At 46.2% G+C, this 10902-nt stretch overlaps 1 protein-coding gene across 1 annotated transcript in view; it reads left to right on the top strand.

The window, feature by feature from the left end:
* Nucleotides 1-10902, top strand: part of Mb21d2 (Mab-21 domain containing 2) — a 121093-nt gene that overhangs the window by 17625 nt on the left and 92566 nt on the right. The window lies entirely within an intron of this gene.

Below are 10902 nucleotides of genomic sequence, written 5' to 3'. Positions count from 1 at the left end.
TTCCCTCGTTGGTTAATGTGCCAGCCTGAGCATGGGAGTACAATGACTTTGTCCAAAACAAGGGTTCATGCAATTCTTTGTGTAAATATTTTAGCTTCACCAGTTCTTGAGTAGATAGGATAGAGCTCCTAGTGATTTGTCTTTCTTGTTAAGTTTTATAAACAAACAAAAGCTAGATTTTCCCCGGGAAACATAAGGAAATTTCTTTTGCTTTTAATAGTTTCCTGGACATTGGAAAAAGCATAGCATTGGCCAAAACAGGATGCTTCTTCTACTTAGCTGTCTGTGAGCCCAGCCCATGGGCCATTGACGGGAGCAGTGGACATTACCATTGTTGACTGCATAGGCTGAAAGTCTCTTGCCTGGCTAGGTGATTACAGGAATTGAAATTAAGATGACATTCTCAATCCAGTGGTTTTATGAGTCATGTTTTACCACCAAAGCAGAAAGGATGATCTCTTAAGGAAGGTCAGACTTGGAGATGATTTGACACATGTTTGGAGAGTGTGGAGCCCCCAGGAGAAGCTGGAGATGACACTGTCCTCTGAGGATGGAAGTGGACTGGAAGTAGCGCCCCTGCTGGCAGGATGAAGAAGGTGGGCTGTGGTCAGGCGCAGCATTAGCAAGAGAAGACTTGTGTTTGTCCAGTCCTTGACCTGAAGAGCAGTGGGCCCGCACAGAGATTTCTCAGCAGGTTCCCGCCGGTCTCCTCGCTGCCTGCTTCTGTAGGTCTCCGTGACCAAGAGTGATGATCAGGTGGATACCAAGAGGATTTTCTGAGAGGTGGAGAAGAGCTTGGGAATGTGCTCAGAAATGTCAAGGAGGAGATAACAGAGATTGCATGGCAAGACCCCTACCCTTCTTGTCAGTTCAAGCCTTTTGGTGTGCAGTGTGGTGGGTGAGGAGAAGCCCACAGGCAGCCGTGTGAATAGGTGTGCCCTGCTATTTCTGCTGCTCACATAGAAGATGGGGGGATGGGACGCTGGGTGTCAAAGCCAAACAGACTTCTTAGGCAGTGGAGTAGGGCTGAGAGAGTGGGATTTCAGCCTCACCCTCCACCGCAGAGGTAGAAGCTTCTTATTAAAAGAGAGGAATCCTGATGGATCAAAACAGAAAGTGTACGAGATTCTGACCACATTTAAATGTCTCTTTGTGTGCTACTCTCCTGACCTTTGAAGGTATGGTGATGAGGAATAGAGGCCCCACGAAGGGAAAGCGCTCCTGTGTCTTCAGGAGAAGCTAGAGAGGGCTGGGGGGAAGCAGAAAGGGAAGGAGCTGTCTCTGAAGAGGAGACCATGACATCAAGCCTTGGGCTGTGAGTGGAGATGGGAGGTTACTGCGCTACTGTGTCACTTTCAGCAAGTCACTTCCCCTGGGCAGCTCTCACTTTCTTATTTTTATAATTAGGAACTTGGACTTCCCTTCCCAGCTGGTGATTTTGGTGTTCTCATGCTGTCTTTGTTTTGTTCTGGGGCCTGAACTCAAGACCTTGTGTTTGCCAGGCAGGCGCTTAAGCCGCTGAGCTACCTCCCCAGCCCCTGTCAGCACTCTGCGAGTAGAGACCTCTTTCTCTTTTACAGATACGTTGTCATTGATAGGATATCTAAGAATCTGTATTGTTAAATAGCTGAGCTTTTCAAATTTTGGGTCAGAGATGAGGCTTTGTGGCAGTAAGATGTGGGGACAGTGATTTACTTTTTAAGGGAATTTCTGGAGAGCGGTTTCTTTTCTCCTCTGAGGAAATCTGAGTTGTGTCATGGAGACCTGAGGAAGCCTGGAGCCCCTCCCGTGGCTCACAGAAGGGTGACTCAGTAAACTCAGGAAGTGCAGGTCCTGGCGGGGAGGTTGGAACCCTGGGCCTGGCTGCTCTGCAGTGCCACTGTGGCATGGATGCCAGGGGATGCCCCTGACCAGTTTACATGTAAAGTGACAGCCAGATATCGCTGTGCAAATTAAGTAGGACACCAAACGGGAAATTCATCTTAATCTTCTTTAAATACTTACTGCTCATTTGCCAAGGTTCTAAGTAATACAATTTCCAAGGTTCAGAGGTGTCTAATACAATTTTCCCCCTCTGTACATAATTCTGTGCCCATTGTGAAACTCTATTAGAGACATCAGAGTAATTATAGAGCTGCGTTCTGGTTGTGGATGGCTGTAATATTAGCCCTGAGTCTGTCTGGAGTAGCCGTGTTAATAAGGATCAACAGAATTAGAAACACTTTTGCAGACTCCTGTATCAAGATGCCTCCCCGAGCCTTTCTTCCTAGCATGAACGAGTACTTCAGGCAGGAGGGGTGCAGTGTACTGCTGAGTATTGTGTGGGCAGTGAAGACCCTCAGGTTCTAAATCCTGCCTGTGCAATGGGGGCTGAATTATGTGCACTCCCCTTGGGCGCCCCTAGATGTGAGGGCCAGTGGGCCTGTCTGGAGGTGAAGGTCGACCATGCCCACAGGAGTGGAAATGTTAATACTTAGCACAATTTGGAATGTGGGCAGCAAGGACCTTCCACTGTTGAGGGCGCTTCCTAGAGCTCTTCACCGGTGTGTTCTGTGGAGTAGCATTTGATACTTAATAGTTGGTCTAATGATTGTTACATTTCTTATTTTTTTTTGGTGCATGGTTTCACTACACAGCCCAGACTCATAGTGATCCTCCTGATATCAGCCTCCCAAGTGCTGGGATTACAGGCGCGCACCACCACACCCAGACTCCATCCCTGGCTCAGTGCTTGTGGGGGCGGGGCCGGCATGGCATGCAGAGCCAGGGATTGAACCCTGGCCCCTGCGTTTACCTAAGCAAGTGCTTAGTTCGCTGAGCTATACTGCCGACCCTTGATTGTTACATTTCTTTGACACATGATAATCAACACAGTGTTCTAACCCCAAACCTATGAATTGGTCCATTTTGTTTTCCGCTTAGATTATAAACCAAACAATTCAAGTGCAGGTAGGTTAGTAATATGCCTGAAATCCAGTTGAATTGTTTGAAAATAACTGGGTGAAACTTTGGACTTGTGTTTGCAGCTTTTGGAGTTTTTCTTTTATCAAAGTTCACATTTTCCTTTAGGAAAGGCTTCCTGTCACCTCTGTAACACCAATAACAGCTGACATTTCTGGAAGCTTGATCTGTGCCAGCACATTTTGTAGATGATGGCACTGAGCTAGAAATGTTAAGTACAGTTGGGCGTCCGAGGGGACTGGTTCCAGGACCCCTGAGGATACTCACGCCTGCAAATGTTCAAGTCTCTTAATGTAAGATTGCCTACTGTTTGCATTTAGCCTAGACCCCTTCTCCTGATGTCTCTTGGCTATTCATAATAGCTAGTGGGATGCAAATTATGGCAAGAGGTATTCAGTATGGTTCAGGGACTGATGAAAGGGAAAAAGTATCTCTACAGGTTCAGGGCAGATGCAGTTTGTTTTCAAATGTTTTTGTCCCTCCTTTGGTTATATCCATGTATATTGGCCTGGAGGATATGGAGGACAGACCATAGCTTGCTGAGGTCATGCTGCTAGTGGGCCTTGACCTATCTGAGATAACGATGGTATATGCCCTGTCCTGTAATAGTAATAGTAACACAATAATTATTACTTCTTTAATTGTATGCTGGGCACCAGGCTGTGTTGCTGATGTCACAACAGCCTTATGAAGGGAAGCTCTTGAAGGTGATCTTTGGCCCCGGGGTGGGGGGATGGGGGAATGGGGCGCCTCATCTCTGTCTCTCTCCACTTATAGGGCAGCCACACATGACCATAACCCCCCCCCCCGCCCCCGCTCTTACTGGTTTGTTGTTCCTTGTTCTCTTTTTATTACATCTGCTGTTATAATCCAGATGCTGTAAGTTGGTTGGCTGAGCCTGACTTTTGTTTCCAGCCCTGTAGTGTTTGGCCCTCCGAGTATTAAAACCACACGACTGAATTAGATGGCTGCATCTAAAAGTTCAGATGACTATAGATCTGAATTGATGGTCGGTTGTGAAGAATTGTGGCCGAGTGGGGTGTGCGTGTTGACACACCAGCTTCTACTGCCTCCTTTAGACTGGAGATCATCTTTGTTCTTTCTCTTCATCTTCCTTTTCCTTTCCCCGCGTAGCTACCAGACTGAGTGTGGTTCTTAGGAAGATTCCATTTGTTAGCTCGGAAAGTAAATTTTGACATAGAGAAGAAGCTGTAAATGTACAGACGTGAATTGAGTCGAAGTTGGGGGCTTAAGAAACAGGCTGCATCTGGGCAGAGAGTCATGCTGTTTGTGAAACGATTGTCTCTTGTGTTTTCTGTGCTGAGAGAAGATGCCAGGCTTGATTTGTTTCACAGGGGAAAAAGGGTTCAGTCCCTCTTAACTTGAAGATATGTGCCCCATCACACAAGCTGAAAGACAACATTCTTAGACCTCCTCTGGACAAAAGTACTTTTATTGTACTACTTGGGAATATGAGGACAGAATTTTTCTCTAAACAAGCCAAAGAGGGCCAGCCAAATAGCTCAGTGGATTAAAGCACCGGCAAGCAGGTGCAGGGGCTGGTTCGATCCCTGCACCTGCTGTGCCAGCCCCGCCCCCTGGAGCTCGCTGAGATGGCAATTGAGACAGATGGCAATTGAGACGGGGTATGGTGGCATAGGCCTCTAATACCAGCTCTTGGGAGACTGTAAACAGGCAGATCATTACTTGAGTCCAGTCTAGGGGCCTGGGGAGATAGCTCAGTAGAATAAGCGCTTGAGCAAGGGCCTGAGTTCAATCCCCAGTTCTGCCAAAAAAAAAAAAAGAAAGAAAAAAAGAAGAAAACCAGTCCAATCTAGTAGTGAGACCCTGAATACCCTATAGGCCCTTTCCTGTAATACAAAAAAATAAGCCAAAGATCCAATGTATTAAATGAGCTTATATATATATATATATGAAAATACTCTGTATGTTGTTGGATACTCAGCCAGTAAATTACTAGATGTGTTTTGAGAGCTCTACCTACCACCTGTGTGATTTTCAGCTAACAGTAGCCTTTTGGGGCCTTTGGCCTGTGCCACTTCACGCCTAGCTCCACGAGCTCCTGAACCCCTCTGAGCCTTTTCTAGATGTACAGATAGGTACATGTGGCTAATGTGTCGTAGCACCCCAGGCAGTCTCTGGTGTAGAGAAGATGCTCAATATGTAGGTTGGTTAAATGGATGATGTGGAGATTTTTCAAGATATATAAAGCAGAGTGTCAGCATTTTAAAGAGTTATTTATTTACTTCTTTATTGTGTCAGGGATTAAGCTCAAAGCCTGACATGAAGTCCACACCCTGCTGCTGAGCTATTCTCCAGCCAAGAGTTTCCAGGTTTTAGGAATAATAGGCTGTTTTCTAAAACTTTTCCTTGGTAGCAGGCTGGAGGATGGATTTTGTTCTTGGCTAAAAGGAGCCCAGGACCAGCAAGCTTGCTGGCAGGCGACAGGAGGTCACAGGACTCCAGCTGTGTGTGAAACACTATCCAGGGGTTCTGAAACCTCAGAGCTGCCTGCTACTGCTCTGCCTCCTGTTTCTGATGTCTGTGCCTTCCAATCCTGATGAGGCAAAGGCACACAATGAAGCAGGGGTGGGATGAAATCAGACATGGGAACTCTGGAACCAGGAGGTGAGAAGTGCTGGGTATAGTGCAGTGTTAAATTTAGAAGGGCTCTTAGCAATCAGCAGGCTGAGCGTCATCTGCTAATGCTTTATGGTGAGGGGAATGTGTGGAGATTAGACTTTGAAGTTGGCCTTTTTTTTTGGTTTTTAACCCTACTCCGCCTTTTCCTGTCTACTCAACTGCTGACATAAATCTCAACCTCCTTGACATGAGCTCTATTCATTGGTTGTCTCTGAGGCTTAAATTAAGAATAAAACAGCCCGACACACAGGTAGGCACTTGTATTCACTGGCTTTCCTATTGCTGGGACAAAAAAGCTTGACATCCACAGTGCAAAGGAGGTCAGGTGTGTTTTGGCTCATGGTTCTGGGGCGTTCGGTCCATAGTTGGCTGGCTCCAAGGCTGCAAGGACATTGTGGAAGGACATGAAGGAGGAGAGCTGTGCAAGCATGGCAGCCATGAAACAGAGTGAGGAGAAGCCAGGGACAAGAATCCACCCGCTCAGGTCATGCCCCGGTGACCTGCCTGCCACGAGGCCCTGTCTCCTAACAGCACACTCCGCTGTGAGCTGATCCACTGATGGCCAGCAGCCCCATGAACCAGTTGCCTCTGAATACATGAGACTTGTAAAGAACATTTTAGGTCTAGATGTAATATACTTAAGGAAAGTAGCAGCTGTCATTGTCCCTAACAGGAAATGGATGTCCAGAGATGGCAGTGGCAGGTCAAAGGCACAAACCCCTGGGTCACCAAGGTGGTATTGATGCTTATACCTCCTGATGCGCAGTCTCTAAGAATAAAATATTAGGGGCCAGGGAGATGGCTCAGTAGAATAAGTGCTTGCCTGGCAAACGCGAGGGCCTGAGTTCAATCCCGGTTCCACAAAAAAAAAAAAAAAAAGAATAAAACATTAGACTTGAGAAGAAGTTGCCATCATTTTTCCCACCTAAGATAATGAATTTTAAGTTTTTAAGTGTCTTAGCATCCTTTATTTCTCTGCACATTGCTCTGCTTGGGCTTGATATTTAGGGATTCCTGACAGGCATGGGACCAGTGCCGTGCGAGGATGTGAGGGTGGCCATTGTGACCAAATTGTGCACAACATTTTTGTTGAAATTCACTTGTTTCAAAGGTTTTTATAGGACAGCACTATCACTTGGCTTTATGTCTTTCAGATTTATGAGTTTCTACCTGTTTTGTCCAGTAGAGGCATGGTATGCCAGCTGTTTAGTGCTTTTCTAAGCACTTAAGTCATCATCACTTACTGAAGAGGTCATGTAAGACTTTTTCAATACCTAGAAAATAATAATGCGGGGAGCACATATTACCTTTAGTCACGACGTCCCACTGGGCATTAAATGCTAAGCCTGCTATTCCATGCAACCCAGGCTTCTTGAAAGAACAAGTAGGAGCTCTGTTTACCCTGGTTTCTTGAATTTCCACAATTCACCCAAAGCATGATTTCTCCTAAGAAGACACTAGAGAAAGAACTTCTCAGGCCTTTCATTTGTGTCATTTCTGTCAGGATTTCCCCCGGCATCTGTGATCTGTGAAAGGAGACCCTCCACACATGCATGGGAGTGCTTGTTTGCTCACGTATCACGTGACTGTCGACAGACAACTTTTCTGTGTAGCTGATCTTCGCATCCATCCTGTGAACGAGGCAGGAACATGCTTCAGATACTTATTCCATGGGACTTTTTTCCCCCCAGAAAACACCTGCAGGATGTCGCGAAAAGCTTGCTCTTATTCTTATTTCTCTGTGCTCTAGGAATGAATAAAAGTGAAAACAATTGTTTTTTCTGACCAGCTAGAGTTTCAGAAATAACGTTAAAATTTCTTGTTTGTTGATGTCTGTTGTTCACAGAGTAGACACTTCTAAATTCTCCCTCTGAATTTTCTTATTCACTGAACAATGCTTTTATTACATGACTTTATTAAAGCCAGGATTGACTCTTTGGCTGTGAATGTTCAGGAACTCAATTCTGTCTACAAGGGGTCTTTGGGCAGGGTTTAATCTGAACACCAACCCCCACATTTTGTGTATTTTTTTGCTCCTGCACTCTTAGATATATATTTTTTCTTAAAATTTTAACCATCATTTATTTGTTTGGTACAGGGTAGATATTTTAAGGGCGAGTTTTGGCTTGGGCTTGCGGTACCCAGTGTACTTGTTGCCCTTTGATAAACTCCAGCAGCAGGGCAGGTGTCTCGTGCTTTCCCTGCAGGCTGTGACCTCAAGAACATGCTTCTGGGGCTTTGTCACAGTGAGATTCAGCAAGAACAACAACACAAGGAAGTTGGAAGGAGGGAAGGAAGCTGGAGGGGAAGCAGAGGATAGGAGGGAGGGAATGAAAACACCTACTGAGTAAAATTTAAGTGCTAAATTAGAGATTCTGAGCCAACCAACCTCTCAAAAAACAACTGATGCTTTGAATGCTTTCCTCCTGGAGCCCAGCGGTCTGGTGCTTTGCATTCCAGCCATTCCAGGCTAAGCAGCACTGAGTTGGTTCTCAAGCTCCAAGGCCTCAGTTCCTGCTTCCTCTTCCTTACTGTAAGACCCTGTCTCGGAGGACCCAGCTCCCCCATAATTTAATGCAGATCCTTTTAGCCCTATTATCAGAAGGGTCTGCCTGCCCAAATTGGATGTGTATGAGCGTGCGTGTGCATGGGTGTGCACTCATGGAGAGAAGTTGTGTGTGTGTGTGTATCTGTTTAGTAAGTGCTACATATAGTTTAATTCTTCTGCCTGACTAATTTTCCAGTGGGCCCCGTGTTTCCTGAACCTCGCTGTGTAGGTTTTGTTCATGCTGCTTCTGGCCAGCCTGTATGAATGGTGAGAGGGGCATGGTTTGAGCTGCTCACTAGGCTTTTGTTTTTTTCCTGGTGTGGAACTCAAAATCTTTGCGCTGAGCTGTATCTTCAATCTATTTTTAAATTTTTCTTTTCTTTTTTTTTTTAACTTTGAGACAGGGTCTCATGAAGTTGTTCAGTTGCCCAAGTTGGCCTCATGCTTGCGAGCCTCTTCCTTCAGACTAAGATGTGCACCTCCATCCCTGGCTGTGTCCTAGGCACAGGACCGCTCCCGTCTGCACTTCACAGGACAGAGTAGTGAGTGCCTTCCCTGGCACAGCATTCTTAGCTGAAAGAGGCAAGAATTCACATTTTAGGAAGTCCTTCCAGAGAAGGAGGTTGAAGGTAAAGGCAAAGGATTGTAGGTGAAATTCTCCATATAAACATCTTCGCACTTGCCTGGCCTTTGCAGAGCTCACTCGGTGGTCATGCCCTCTAACCTCACGGTGATATAGGAGACATAAATGTGATACTCCCAACATGCTCCATGTCAGATGAGCCACATCCCTGGTCCCCAAAACTGAAGAGTGAATTCTGAGCAACAGCAGAAGTTAAGAGTAGGAAACATTTATTGAGAGCAAGTGCCTAAGAGACAGGAGGGGACGAGAAAACTAGATGGATGCACATGCTGCTTTACAGAGTCAGTTTTATAGAGGAAAATTAGGAGGTGGGTACAGCATCACGAGGTGGAGACAAGGTGGGGCCAAATCATGATCAGCCAATAAGATTGCAAGCTTAGCCACTTGGGTAATACTGATCCGATGGGGAAGCAGGTCATGTAGTTGTAAGGAATGACATGAAGCAGAAACCAGTTGAGAGCACCAGGCTTGTGTAAAGGCAACGTGGTGTGGAATTTATCATGCCTGAGTGTGGGCAGACTGAAGGAGAAAAGGCTGTCTGTCGGGAGGAAAGAGAAGCAGGCTGTGTTATAGGATTGGAAAGCAGGCAAGGGACGTTAGGCAGGAAAATGGTAGTAAGCAACAGCAGTCAGAGTTCTCTGGCTGTCCCATGCCTTGGAGGGCAGAGTCCTTGGGGCATCCAGTGTAAATGTTTGGGTGTCTTCAGCTGTCCCTGTGCTTGGAAGATTCTGTACTCCCTCTTGTCTCTTTTATGACACCCTGTGTTTGCCCAGCCCATGGTGCTGAGCTGAGAGTGCTGCCTCTGCTGCCAGACAGGTTGGGGCTGGGAGATCCTGCCTGAATCCAGCCTTACAGTAGCTACATGCATGGAAAGAATAGGACTTCTTTGGGAAGAGTCAAGACAGGGCGTTCTGGCCACCTACCTGAGCAACCGATGTTCATTTATCATCTCCTGGGAAGCATGTCGGCCTGGTCATTTTGTTTTTATCTTGAGGCCTGGGCTCTATCAGTTGCATCTCCAGCCACAGTTGTAGTGCATTCTCATCTTACCCTTGGCTCCCTCCAGGGCCCAGCCCTGTCTGGCTACCCATAATATTTCTGTCTGCCTTAGCTGTCCATAGTAAGGGTGCACGTTGGCCAAAGTAAACAGCCGTCTCTAGCTCAGAAGACTTAGATCCGATCCGATGACCATAAAACACTCAAAGAAATCACTGGATTTTGTGGACAAGATTTTTTTATGGGTGGGAATCCCCTTTTAGTTCTTCAGAGGTGTGATAGTTGTTTAGGAGCCTGCATGCTTAAATGAGTCAGGTTGATCACGTGGAATTCATGCCTCCAAGAAATTTTGCTCTTTTAGTCTTCTTACCGTTTGTTAATGATTCCCAAGTCTTGCCTGGGCCTCTGAGCTTTGACCTCTGGACATGTTTGCATGGCTTAGTCATGACTAAATAGATTTAGAAGCAGACTCTTGTCAGGGCAGTGGTTTTTTGTTGTGGAAAACTTCATTTTGGAGAACAACAAACACATATATAGAGAGACTATTCAGGATGAACCCCTTGTCCCTGTCACCTAGCTTTAACACTTAGTAATTAAGAGCTAACGTGTGCTTCCTCTGTGTCTCCTACGGTGCTCTAGATTTTTGTAAAGCAAATGTAACCTTTTTACTTTCTAGTATTTCATTTTACTATGGTAAAACACACATGCCTTTAAATTTACTTGTTTCTTTTCTGGTATTGGGAAATAAATCCAGGGCCTTTGGACAGAGCTACATTCATTCCCAGTCTTTTATTTTTATTTTAAATTTTGAGATAGGGAACCCGGGGCCCTCCGGATCCTGAACAGACCCAGAGCGCAGGCCGGGCGAGTGAGTGAGAGGACCGGGCCGCGGGATCCTGAACAGACCCAGAGCGCAGGCCCGGCGAGTGAGTGAGATGACCGAGGCCACGGGATCCTCATTCGACCCAGGCTGCAGGCCCAGCATGGAACACTTCAGCAGAACTCCCTGCAAAGAGGCTAGAGGCAAGACCCACCCAGCTGATTCAGGAGCAGAACATCTTGCCAGAGAGACACAGAGGGTTCAGCTCTA

Source organism: Octodon degus, unplaced genomic scaffold, assembly GCF_000260255.1.
Source record: "Octodon degus isolate 3935 unplaced genomic scaffold, OctDeg1.0 scaffold00128, whole genome shotgun sequence".
In the NCBI taxonomy this organism is placed as follows: domain Eukaryota; kingdom Metazoa; phylum Chordata; class Mammalia; order Rodentia; family Octodontidae; genus Octodon; species Octodon degus.
The sequence above is the reverse complement of the archived record's forward strand: the minus strand, read 5'-3'. Positions and strand labels throughout refer to the sequence as shown.